Source organism: Lacerta agilis, chromosome 8, assembly GCF_009819535.1.
Source record: "Lacerta agilis isolate rLacAgi1 chromosome 8, rLacAgi1.pri, whole genome shotgun sequence".
Classification (NCBI taxonomy): Eukaryota; Metazoa; Chordata; class Lepidosauria; order Squamata; family Lacertidae; genus Lacerta; species Lacerta agilis.
In genome coordinates, this window is record NC_046319.1 from 39,742,382 (window position 1) to 39,754,199 (window position 11,818).

An 11,818-nucleotide genomic window follows, 5' to 3' on the forward strand; every position below is an offset into this window, starting at 1 on the left:
GCGGAAAGGTGACCATCCCAAAGGCTTTTGCAAGTTAAATTTTAAACTTATAATATAAAACTACAAATCCAAGTAGTCACATACACACACACATCAAATTCTTGCAAGTAGCTGAATATATTTATTTACTTATGTATTTAAAATGTTTCCATTCTGCCCTTCAATCATCTATTTCTAGGGCAAATTAAAATAGCTTGTAAATCACAATAAAACAGTGATAAAGAAACAAGTGACAACAGTAAAAGGTGGTACTAAAAATAACCAGACCAGAAATAAAACTATATCAAAGGTTAAAAACCTGTGAAAATAAGGCCTTTGTCTAGTGCCTTAAAACACAGACGTCAAGTTAGTCTGCATGAGGAGAGAATTTCACAAGCATGGTGCTACAACCCAAAAGACCCTCTTGCCCATAGCCACCTTCCACACTTCAGATAAGGGAAGTTTTAGTATATGTAAAGCTGATAAAGAGGAAGACGTAACATTGACTGTCCATGTCCAAGGCCATATACAGTTCTGAAGCTAAGAACTAGCACTTTGAATTGTGCTCTGAAGTCCGACAAGAAGCTAACAAAGCTATCTGGCACAATGTGTTACTAACACTTGGTCCCAGTTAGTAGCTGACAGTAGCTGTGTTTTGAACTAACTGCAGTTTCCAGACAGTCTTCAAAGGCACCCCATACTCATTGCAGTAGTCTTAACTGGAAGTTACCAGAACACGGGTATCTGTAGCCAAGCTCTTTCTCACCAGGATCACTGCTCATGTATCAGCCTTGGCTAGTAAAAGGCCCTCTTGTGCCACTTGGATCTCTAGCAACAGAGCTGGAGCAATCCCTAACTGCAAATCTAATCCTTTAGCAGGAGTGATCTAGAACCGAATTCAGGACAAGTTGGATATAATACCACTTCCGTGGACAGATGAACTACCCACCAACAGTACTTCCACCTCATAAAGACTAAGTTTCCTGGTCCATTGCTGCCTTGAAGCAATGAGTCAGCATTTCTATTGCTTCATCTGAATCTGATATAAAGGAGAGCTAGAGCTGGAAGTCATCTGTAGTTATGACTGAGGGCTCGTCCACACCTCCACTTGTCCTGCTGCTTTCTCCCAAGAAAACCTGTTGTTTACTGATGAATCAGAACAAATGTCAATGGGTTTTTCTGTGGATTGACATTTGTTCTGATTCAGTGGTATACTGTGGGTTTTCCCAGGGAAAGCAGCAGGAAAAACTGCTTTTACCTGTGCCTAGAAAGCACCGGATAAGTGGAAAACATCTCAGACTCAGGCACAAAAGTGTGGAGAAGCCTTGAGTGTCAAAACTGCAGATAATTTCACTCAAAAAAATTCCTGTAGATGTTAAAACCCTCTGGGTTCCCACAGAATAGACGTCATGGAGTTAAGCAGAACTCACTCAGCACTATGAAACAGAGGGAGCCCTCTAGATAAGAGTAGAACCACTGAAGCACCATGCCCCAAGTCCTAAACCAGAAACCCTATCTGGAAGGATACTTAGCTGAATCCACAGAGAGAGAGCCTGAAGCAGGGGTGACCAAGCAGCCATGGGTGCCATGGCACTTATAAATACTGTCATTGGTGCTCTCAGGCAGGGATCCTGTACTCTGGGCTTTCATTTTTTAGCAAATAAGTCTCTAGCCCTCCTAGAGAGAGAAAAAGTTATGAAGCACAATGTGCAGGTACTCTCTAAGCAATTCCTGTGAAATGAACTTGGCTGACTGCTTCAGTGATTTTAGTCTATGCATGAAGTCAGAGGTGTGATTGATAAATAAGTTGTTAGGACACCAGGTAACAGGAATCCCTGGGGTACTAAAGAGCTACCTCTTTCCCCTCCACTTTAGTACTTCTGTCTTTTCTACTCCTTGCATTCACCCATTTGCTGCTCTATTTGTTTTGATTTGTTGTTTGCCAGTCACATTATCTCCTCATACACCCCTAAAATTGAGGAGCTAGTAGATGACATTCAGCCTCAGGCTTCCCACTAACCTGGGGCACTGGGGCAGTATTGTTCTACTACTACTATGGTGAGGTTTTAAATGTATTTTGTGTGTATTTTCTATGTATTTTTAGTCTTTTTCATTCCTTAAAAACTTAGACTTGCCAACCAGCATTAAGTATGTATTTTTATTTGTGACAACAGGCCTATATGAAATATGGCTGGCTATAGTAACTCAAAAGTATTCATCAATTCAGCTATCTTTTAATTTCCAGCTCTACAACAATACCCCAGCAAGAAACAAAGTTACAACCAGTGCCTGTAAAGGAAGGTTTCCCACCAAAAATATTTAGTTAACAAAAATAAATAGTTTTTAATGTATTTAAACCATTTAATGTTATACTGTAATCTCTTTTCTTTTTCTCCTGTTTTGGAGTTGGCAGCCATTTTGTGTAACACTTCTGGCAGGAGCCATTTTCTTACTGGTGCTATTTTCTGAGTGTTGCCTTCTCAATACTCCAAATGTGTCGCTAGATCCCAAAATGTTGGTGATCATTGGCCTGAAGAATAAGAAGGTTCACATCCCCCCCCCCCCCGTCCTTCTCCTGTTACAGGTTATCTATCAAGCAACAAGACAGTTTCTGTGCCAAAATGAAGCCTGAAACAATACCAAAATTTAGCACTATTGGGGGGGGGGCATTTCCAAAAAAAGAGAATGGCAATTTCAGGAGGTGGAGTGTCAAACCAGTTTGTGGGAGGGAGCTGCTTATTTCACTAGCAGCAACAGCAGTCTCTGCAGTGATGACTCTTTTACCCCTTTTAAGTGGCACTGTCTGCCACCACAGGGGTGGTTTTTTTTAAGCCAGCCCTGTATTGAGCAGCTTTTAATTTTTTTAATAAATATTTTTATTAAAGATTTTCTTGATTTACAATGTCTCTCTCGTATTTTTCCATATACCGGTAACATTTTTCCATATACCGGCAACATTTTTCCATATACCGGTAACATTTTTACAAATCAGTTTTTGTTGTTGAGACATTAGGAAGAAAAGGGGGAGAGAGGTGGGTGGGATGGGGAGATAGGTGGGGTGGGGTGACGATGTTTTTATTTTACTTAATATGAGTAGGGATTGGTGTCAGCGTTGTTTGTGTAGGTTCTCTGTTGTTTGCTTGTGCTCCTTTGGCGGTGAGAGAGGTCGGGGTTGGTGTAGGGTGTGATTGTTCATTTGAGGTTGGCTGTAGTGATCTTTGGTTTCCTGTGTGAGTGGGGTTGGTGGGTGTTTTGGATCAGGCTAGCCATATTGATTTGTATGCTGTCAGTAGATTTTTGTCATTGTCTTGTTGTGACACGGGGAGAAACAGAAGAAGACACCTTCACCACAGGTTTTTTAATGAAAGTGGCTGCAGCTAGAGCTCTTGGTCCAGCCACTATCATGTTTTTCCACTTTCTACATATTAGCCATTTGAAACCCTGGTTTGGCTCTGAGTGGGAGAAAGGGAAGAAGAAGCTTGCCTCTGCTGCTTGTGGGCACAACATTTAAAATAAAAAAATAGCCATCACCATGGGCACTACTGCCACCAGGATAAGCAGCTCCCAACCACTTAAATGGCAAAACAGAACAGCAAAAATGAACAAGAACTGTAGTAATGTATGCTGGAGATGCAGCTCAACAATAGGCACTCTATTCCACATTTGGTGGAGCTGCCCGGCTATTAAACCATTCTGGGAGATAGTTTATAACGAAATGAAGAAAATGTTGAGATACTCCTACAAGAAAACCCCAGAGGGCTTTCTACTGGGCATTACAACGGGGAATCTGAAAGAAGTGGATAGAGTGCTTTATCTACATGCAACAGTGACCACAAGGATACTTGTTGCAAAGAACTGGAAAAGTTGTGTGATCCCAACAAAAACAGATTGGCTTCAAATTAACAGAATATCATAATTTGACAAGAACAGCAGGGAAGATTGGAGGGGTCTCAAAAGATAAAAGAATGGAAGGTCTTCAGGGAATACATAGGAAGATATATCGAAAAGCCCGAACTCCTATCAGAGTATGACAAGTCTCGTGATAGAGCTAAAAAGAATGGAAAAACAAAAGGAATGTTAAGATATGAGATTATATATATATATCAGAATCAAAAACATGCAAAAAGAAAATAGTGGAGAAAAAAAAGAAATTACAGCAGAGTAGATTGGGAGTTTTGCACTGGGTGGGGTGGAGGGTGGTGGAAGGGGGTGAAAGTTAAAGAGAGTGGAGGGGTAAGGGAATATCTGTATTTGAGTTGTTATATCTGTTTTTTAATGTATAATTTATGAGATAATGTATGAGTGCACATCTGATCTGTGCTTGTGTGTATATATAATTTTCGTAATAAAATTAAAAAAGAAACAAAAACCCAGATGTTTAGAAAGCTGAAAAAATAATAAAAAATAGAAACCCCCCCCCCCAAAGAAAATGGCAAACTGGTTAATGCTCCACTCAGGTTCCCACTTGTAAAAAGGTAAAGGATCCCTGGATGGTTAAGTCCAGTCAAAGGCAACCATGGGGTGTGGTGCTCATCTCGCTTTTCAGGCTGAGGGAGCTGGCGTTTGTCCACAAACAGCTTTGAGCTATAAATAAAGTACAGTTTCATCATGTTGGCAGTTCTGCTCCCAAACTTCAAAGCTACTCGAGTCAGCCCAGCCATTTTCTGCATCTAACATGATCAGGTGGGTGACACCTCCTTTGCCAAGTTCTTGGGCAGGAGCACAGGTTCCTAGAAGGGAAAAGCTGGAGCACAGGATGGGATCCTGTAATGTTAAGAGTGAAAGTGAACTGCACTTTCCTAAAGCTTTTGGGCTGCACTTGTGCAGACAGAATATTCCAGCAATTCAAATGATTTTTTGAGAGCTATGAGCAGCACAAAAATGTTGCTTCCACAGGACTATCATGAGGGTTTTATAAACTTAATTAATAGATGATAGATATTTGCAGCTTTAATTCCAGTTCAACTAAAGCCTTTTTTCTGGGAAATTCCAAGTCTCAGCCAACATCAATGAAGTTAGAGCTTTTCTGGGCAGCCTGAGGGCAGCCAGGTACTAGCAGGTGTCTGCTGCTTGAAAATCAATTAACACCGACCCTGCATTCTGGCCACTAAAACTGCTTTGCTGCTGCATGTGACTAAATGCTGTTTTAGATTCTGAAAATGGAAATATTCCCACAAACAGAATTTCTTCCAAAAATGATGTTGGTTGGGCCAAAAGGGAGGGAGGGGTAAGAGGGTTCCTGGATCACTATAGCATGGATTTGCCAGGAAAAGAATTCCTGTGCAAAGTCCACAGAACTTCTCAGGACAGAAATGTCATTTATCACCTATATTTAAAGTTGAATTTGCTGATATTTTATGGTATTCGATATTATTTCTATTAACATTTTATGCTGAAATTACAGAATGATTCGTGAGTACTGAATTTTTGATTGCTTTTACACTTGCTGGGACACTATTAAAGTTGATTTACGTTAATAGCACTGTAAGAAGATATTAACAATGAAATTTCCAAAAGCACTTAGCATCCCATAATTGGAGTTAAATGACAAAAAGAGAGAGGATAATAAAGCAAGGGGAGAGAAAAGAAGAGAGGGAGATTTTTGACAATATTCCCTCTGCTACCCTCTGTTTGCCATTACACCATACAAGCCCGTTCCATGAAAGAATAAAACTACCAGTCAAGAAAGGGAATCCTGCTTAGCTGACTGAGAAATGTGGTGCAAGGATGAAGGACTCAACAATAAAGTAGAACTTAAGAGGAAAACTTTCTGATTGTTTCTTTTTCTGACAAGTAAACACTCCTTTCAGTGTTTACTGTTTATGGCAATAATAGATTCTGGTGAAGGAGTTATAGTGATATGTGTCAATAAAAATTCATATCGACAGAAGCCCAATTACAAGAAAAGGCTGTTGCCAAAATGAACTAGTGTGCATTGCAAAAAGTGTCAAACCAAAGATAGCCATGATTGTTTCTCTGCTTTCATTCCTCTGATCTGATCTGCACATCACATAACACTGGAAACTTGGGTGGGAGTCATCCCAATCTCTGCATCAAGTACAAGAACCGCTACATGCTAGCAGAGGCAGGGGGCATGATTACTGACCCTTTGACCCTAAAGGAAGGAGCAGTGAAGGGTCCCCATGCAGATCAGGCACAGTTTGTCTTCTAGGTGAGGGTCAGTCCTTCTCTGCAGTCATAATTGTTCCTTGTTCAGACTTTCATGCAAGGAAAACCTATCATATTTTCCTTCATCTTTAATTGTGGTATTACTGCCCATTAGGGGTGCATGGGGTGTTAGGGGAAGGGTAGTGCATCTGGTGAGGGACACATCATGCTCCTTCTGGGGAGGTTTGTCCACCTTTGGTCTGCACCCCTGCATTCTTACCTGTGGCTCCTGAAGCAGTCAACATGCAACAGTGGCCACACTCCAGGAACAGTTTCGACTGGCTGGCTAAACCAGGTGAGGGTAACTGATGGGTCTCAAACCCTTGATGAGTTAGGGACTTCCACTGCATGAGAATACAGACTCTGGTGGATTGAGTCCAATAGTGGGTCCAATGGTCAAGGAGGCAGTTTCTGCACATGATGGAGAGGGAAGTGAGGGGCAAATGGGGCCCATTTAGGAGAAGGAAAACCCTTATCCTAAACCTTCACTGCCCTGGGGGGCGTGTTTGGGAGAAGAAAAGGCTAAGGAGTAAACCCTAAGAGTGAAGCCCCTAAGATGGCTGGATGGTGCCTTGTACACCTCCTTCCGACAACTCCTGTACTGAAGCTGGTGCCAAACATATTGCTCTGCTTTCCATTGGACCACATCAGTGAGGCTGAGAAGGGGTGTGTGTGTTGCCATCAAGGCAGCCCAGGACCTCCACTTGTGCCCCAGGGAGGTCACTTTGGTTTGACTTCACCCCGAAGGTGCACTTCATTGTCTCTTGAGACAGACGGGTGCCAACAACTGCCCATTAGCTAAGTTCAAGGTGTTTAGAGAAGTTTTTAATGTTTTATGTTTGTTTTTTTAAAGTATTTTTTATTAAAGGTTTTCTTGATTTACAAAGGTAGTGCAATGTCTCTCTCGTATTTTTTCCATGTAACATTTTTACAAATCAATTTCATTTGTTGAGACATTAGGAAGAAAGGGGGAAAAGAGGTGGGCAGGATGGGGAGATGGGTGGAGTGGGGTGACGATGTTTCTATTTTACTTAATATATGTAGGGTTTGGTGGTTTGTGCAGGTTCTCTGTTGTTCACTTGTACTCCTTTGGTGGTGAGAGAGGTCAGGGTTGGCGTAGGATGTGATTGTTCATTGGTGGTTGGCTGTGGTGGTCTTTGGTTTCCTGTGTGAGTGGGGTGGGTGAGTGTTTTTGATCAGGTTAGCCATATTGATTTGTATGCTGTCGGTAGATTTTTGTCATTGTTTTGTTGCGCTCTGTGATGTTTAATGTTTTATCGTGTTTTTATTATTCTGCTGGGAGTCGCCCAGAGAGGCTGGGAAAACCCAGTCAGATGGGTGGGTATAAATAATAAAATTATTAATAATATTTATTTATTTATTATTAGTGCTGGTTTTGGTGTATAAAGCCCTAAGCAGCTTGAGACCAGGATAACTGAGAGATCTTCTCACCCCTTATATACCCAGCTGATCATGTGCTCTGCCAGTGAGGGCCTTTTGCAGATACCATCTTATCAGGAGGTCTGTTCCACATAATGTAGTGTCATGGTACCTTCCCTTTGAAATTCCCTCCCCTTGAATATTAGACAGGCACTGTCTCTGTAGTCTTTTCAGCACCTACGGAGAATACCTTCCTCTTTCAACAAACCCTTTAAGCGGAAATCTTTCCCATTTGGCAACTGCAGTGTAATTGCTTTTAAGATGTTGTTATTGTGTTATCTGTTGTTGTTTGTAACCCTGGGTTCCTTTGGGAGGAACAGTGGAATAGAAATTTAATAAACAAATAAAATATTCATAAGCACCTTCTTTGGCAACCCTGCTTGGGAGGCCAAGAGCTGTAATTAACACATGTCACAGGGCAGATGTGGTGGCAGCAGAATTAATAACTGGGTTTGAGCAGCTGATGAGCAGGGGCATCTCATCCCCCTGTGATATCAATGTCTCTGCTAGCTGGATTGTGTGAGCTTAGCAGAAGCCAGAGAGAAGTTTGCTTTTTAAAAAACGAAACAAAAAACCAGCCTTTCTCCTACTGGTGACGGCTGATGCTTTAGGGGTAGGCTATGTACAAACAGTAGATTTCACAGATACAAGAGTATTAGAAAATAAGCACAGCCACAACTCAGCTTGGTTGGATACACACACTCAAGTTCTGTGTCCCACCACTGTCTCTGGGAAAACCAGGTTTTCATTGATGAGGATGCCTATAATTATTGAGTGCTCCTGAATGGTTAAGTCCAGTCAAAAGCGACTATGGGGTTGCAGCGCTCATCTCGCTTTTAGGCTGAGGGAGCCGGCATTTGTCCACAGACAGCCTTCAGGGTCATGTGGCAAGCATGACTTAACTGCTACTGGTGTAGTGGAACACTGTAACAGAAACCAGAGTGCATGGAAACATCATTTACCTTCTTGCCACAGTGGTACCTACTTATCTACTTGCACTGGCATGCTTTCGAACTGCTAGGTTGGCAGGAGCTGGGACAGAGAAACAGGAGCTCACCCTGCTGTGGGGATTTGAACTGCCAACCTTCTGATCAGAAAGCCCAAAGCAAGTGCGCTCCCTGTGGCATATAAGAATTGTCCCTGGGTAACCAGACGGGTTTGAAAAGCAGAAGGAACTCACTTGTTTTTCCATGAACCTGTAGAAGGATTTGTGGCTGCCCAAGAGTATATTACACAGAGCTGGACCATTTCCTAGAAGGGAAGGAAGAAGGGTTGTATCCAAGTTTAGTCATGCTCAAGCAGAACTATTGAAATTAATGGACATTACTAACCTAGGCTCATTAATTTCAATGAGTTAACTCTAAATAGAACTTAGCTGGATACAAACCATACTGTGCAGGTAATGTAGTAGCAGATAGCTGCTTACATTGACCATCTGCCCCCAGATTCTGGGCCATGGAAATGCTCTGGGCAGTGTGGGACAGACATGTTACCTCTGCTATCCATTTTGCACACTATTACCAGCTTTCTGGTTAGCATGTTCAGGCACATTTCAGCTGAAGAATGGGTGGGGGAGAAACAAATGTGGCTTGGGACCCCAGAATGGTTCTCTCATTACTGGAAGCCGCTGCTGCAAACTGACTGTCGTCCCCCACAAACCTCCCTGTCCCCTGTTCCTGATTTTCTTTCCAGGAATTTACAAACATTTTCCACAGATCAATATTGGTATTGATTATTCATTGTGAGTGAATCATGTGTCTTTGGTGATCCAGCCTGGCAGAATAAGCAGCCAAAGTCTGCTGCAGTAAAAAAGAAAGAAGGAAGGAAGGAAGGAAGGAAAGGAAGGAAGAGCAACAACATACATATAAAAAACCAAAAAAACAGAAGGCTGCCAGCAATGCACTGACAGAAGGGGAGGAAGAAAGGAAAAAGCAAAGGCAAGTAAAAGCATGGAGAGGAGGGGGCAGCAGAAAGAAAGATGACAAAGTCACAACTGGCAAGTGTGTTCCTTCCAGGGCACCTTGGGAGACATGCAGTATAGCCATCACCATTCCATGCACAGATGCAGTGGACCTTTTGATCAGGGAATAAGAAGTGACTCGTGTTTCTGGTATCTGCTACGTAACAACATTGGGGGAATTCCTTGGCTCACTGACAGCAAAGGAGGAAAGCCGAATCAATGAGGTAATAGTAGATTGCTTTCTACTGTCTTCCTAGGAATACACAGTCATCCTGGATGTCTTTAGCATCTCACCGCTTCTGAACATTTAAATGGATCAACATCATTTACAAAGTGAGTAAATACAAAGCCTTTAATAATTTGCTTGCCGGCTAATGCAAAACTGTGTTTTTTAGACTTAGAAAAAATCAGATCGTTGTGGCATTTGGTGTACATATACATGTGGAGAACAGCCGAGGGGGTGGGGAGCAGCTAATTGCTGGTTATGTTTTAAAAGGGATTAAGAAAAAAAGACAAGAGAAACGATCACAGGAAAACAGTCTGGATCACAGCCAAAATCAAAGATGAGCAAGGCTGGAGTGTCTGAGACTGCACCAGCTGCTTCTGACAGCTCTTGGATGGGCTTTCTTGGTATTTCCTATGGATGGCAAAGGGAGATTTCTAGAAAGGAGCATAGTGTCAAGAACTGGAGCTGGGAGAAGATGGCTAAGTAATGATTAACTGGAGGATGCCGAAAACCCTTTTTGGAGCCTCAAGCAAATTCAGAAAGCAAGAGAGCACAAGAGATAAGAGTCTTAAAAATTAACCATTCAACAACAGAAGTAGACATTTTTCCATCTCCTGAAGACATCGTGACTTTTCAATACAGGAAGGCTGGATTAGTTAACTTCACTTTTGATAAAGGATCTAGGAAGCCCAGATATACTTTCTGTACCAGCTGGACTGAAATGTATAAATTCTCTCTGGAATCAAAAGGGGAAAAAATACTCCAAATGCCTCCCCAAGCAGGAAACTGCAATACTGTTGTTCTGCATGCACACAGAAAAAACAAGCTTTCTGATGGAATGAGAACTGGCTATCTTCCTTCAGTCTCTGTTCGACATGGCCATTTCAGAGCAGGACAAAGTAAGTCTCTTCTTCGAGGTCTTAGTCTCTCTTCATCATGTCTGTATTTTATCCCATCAAACTCTGTGGTGGCTCAGAAGAAGAAACAGTGTTGTCTATGCAAGCAGGAATCTTTGGGGGCATGGGTAAGGGTTAAGGCGGCAGCAGTATCAACTAATACAATAGACCTTTGAACATTTCATTCTTGAACCATCTTCTAAGAGCTGTATATGTGGCATTGTGTATGAAGAGAAAGAGAGCACAAGATAAGCAAAAAGCTGGCAGGTAAAATGCTTGGGCATTTCCGTAGTCATTATCAGCATAACTAGTCTAGTTGTAAGCTCCATGCTGTGAAGTGCCTGCACAGACCTGATTGGCATGTTAAACCGAGAGTGCTTCAGTAGCATACTAACCAAGTTATGATAAACCCAGGCAATCAGCAAGTGGTAATCTTCCCTGCTCTAATGTGTCAGAGGCAGACTCACAGCTACTTTGTTCCTTTGTTAGCCTCTTCTGCATTGAGATTTTTGCTTTCCTGATTTTTTAAAAAGACTGGAAGAGAAGGTGTACAGTGGTACCTCGGGTTACAAACGCTTCGGGTTACAAACTCCGCTAACCTGAAAGTAGTTACCTCGGGTTGCAAACTTTGCCCCAGTATGAGAACGGAAATCGCGCGGCGGTGGCAGCGGGAGGCCCCATTAGCGAAAGTGCACCTCAGTTTAAGAACGGACCTCCAGAATGAATTAAGTTCCTAACCTGAGCTACCACTGTACTTCCAATAGGTATAATGAAAACAAACAAGCTCTCAGAACAGGTGGAGCAGACAAAGCATGGCAACAATATCCAAAAGAGACCTTTGCAGTGTTGGAAGAGCCAATCTGGCTACAAGTTTTGGTCACAACAAGCCATTCTTAAGTGGAAGGGAGATGTGAGAGAGTGACCTATCTGAATTCCTTCCTCACCACCTTTAATGATAAAACATCAAAACCCTGCCTTTCAGATCATCCCACCAGCACTTTGGAAACAACAATTCCTGTGGGCCACTGAATGGTCAGGCTACATTTGTGGGACATGTGTTGCCTGAAGAGCACAAGGCAAAGCCATGCACCAACCCATTTCATTGGACTTATTTGCCCAAGGCCAATTGTCTCTCCCTTACATGGTGAA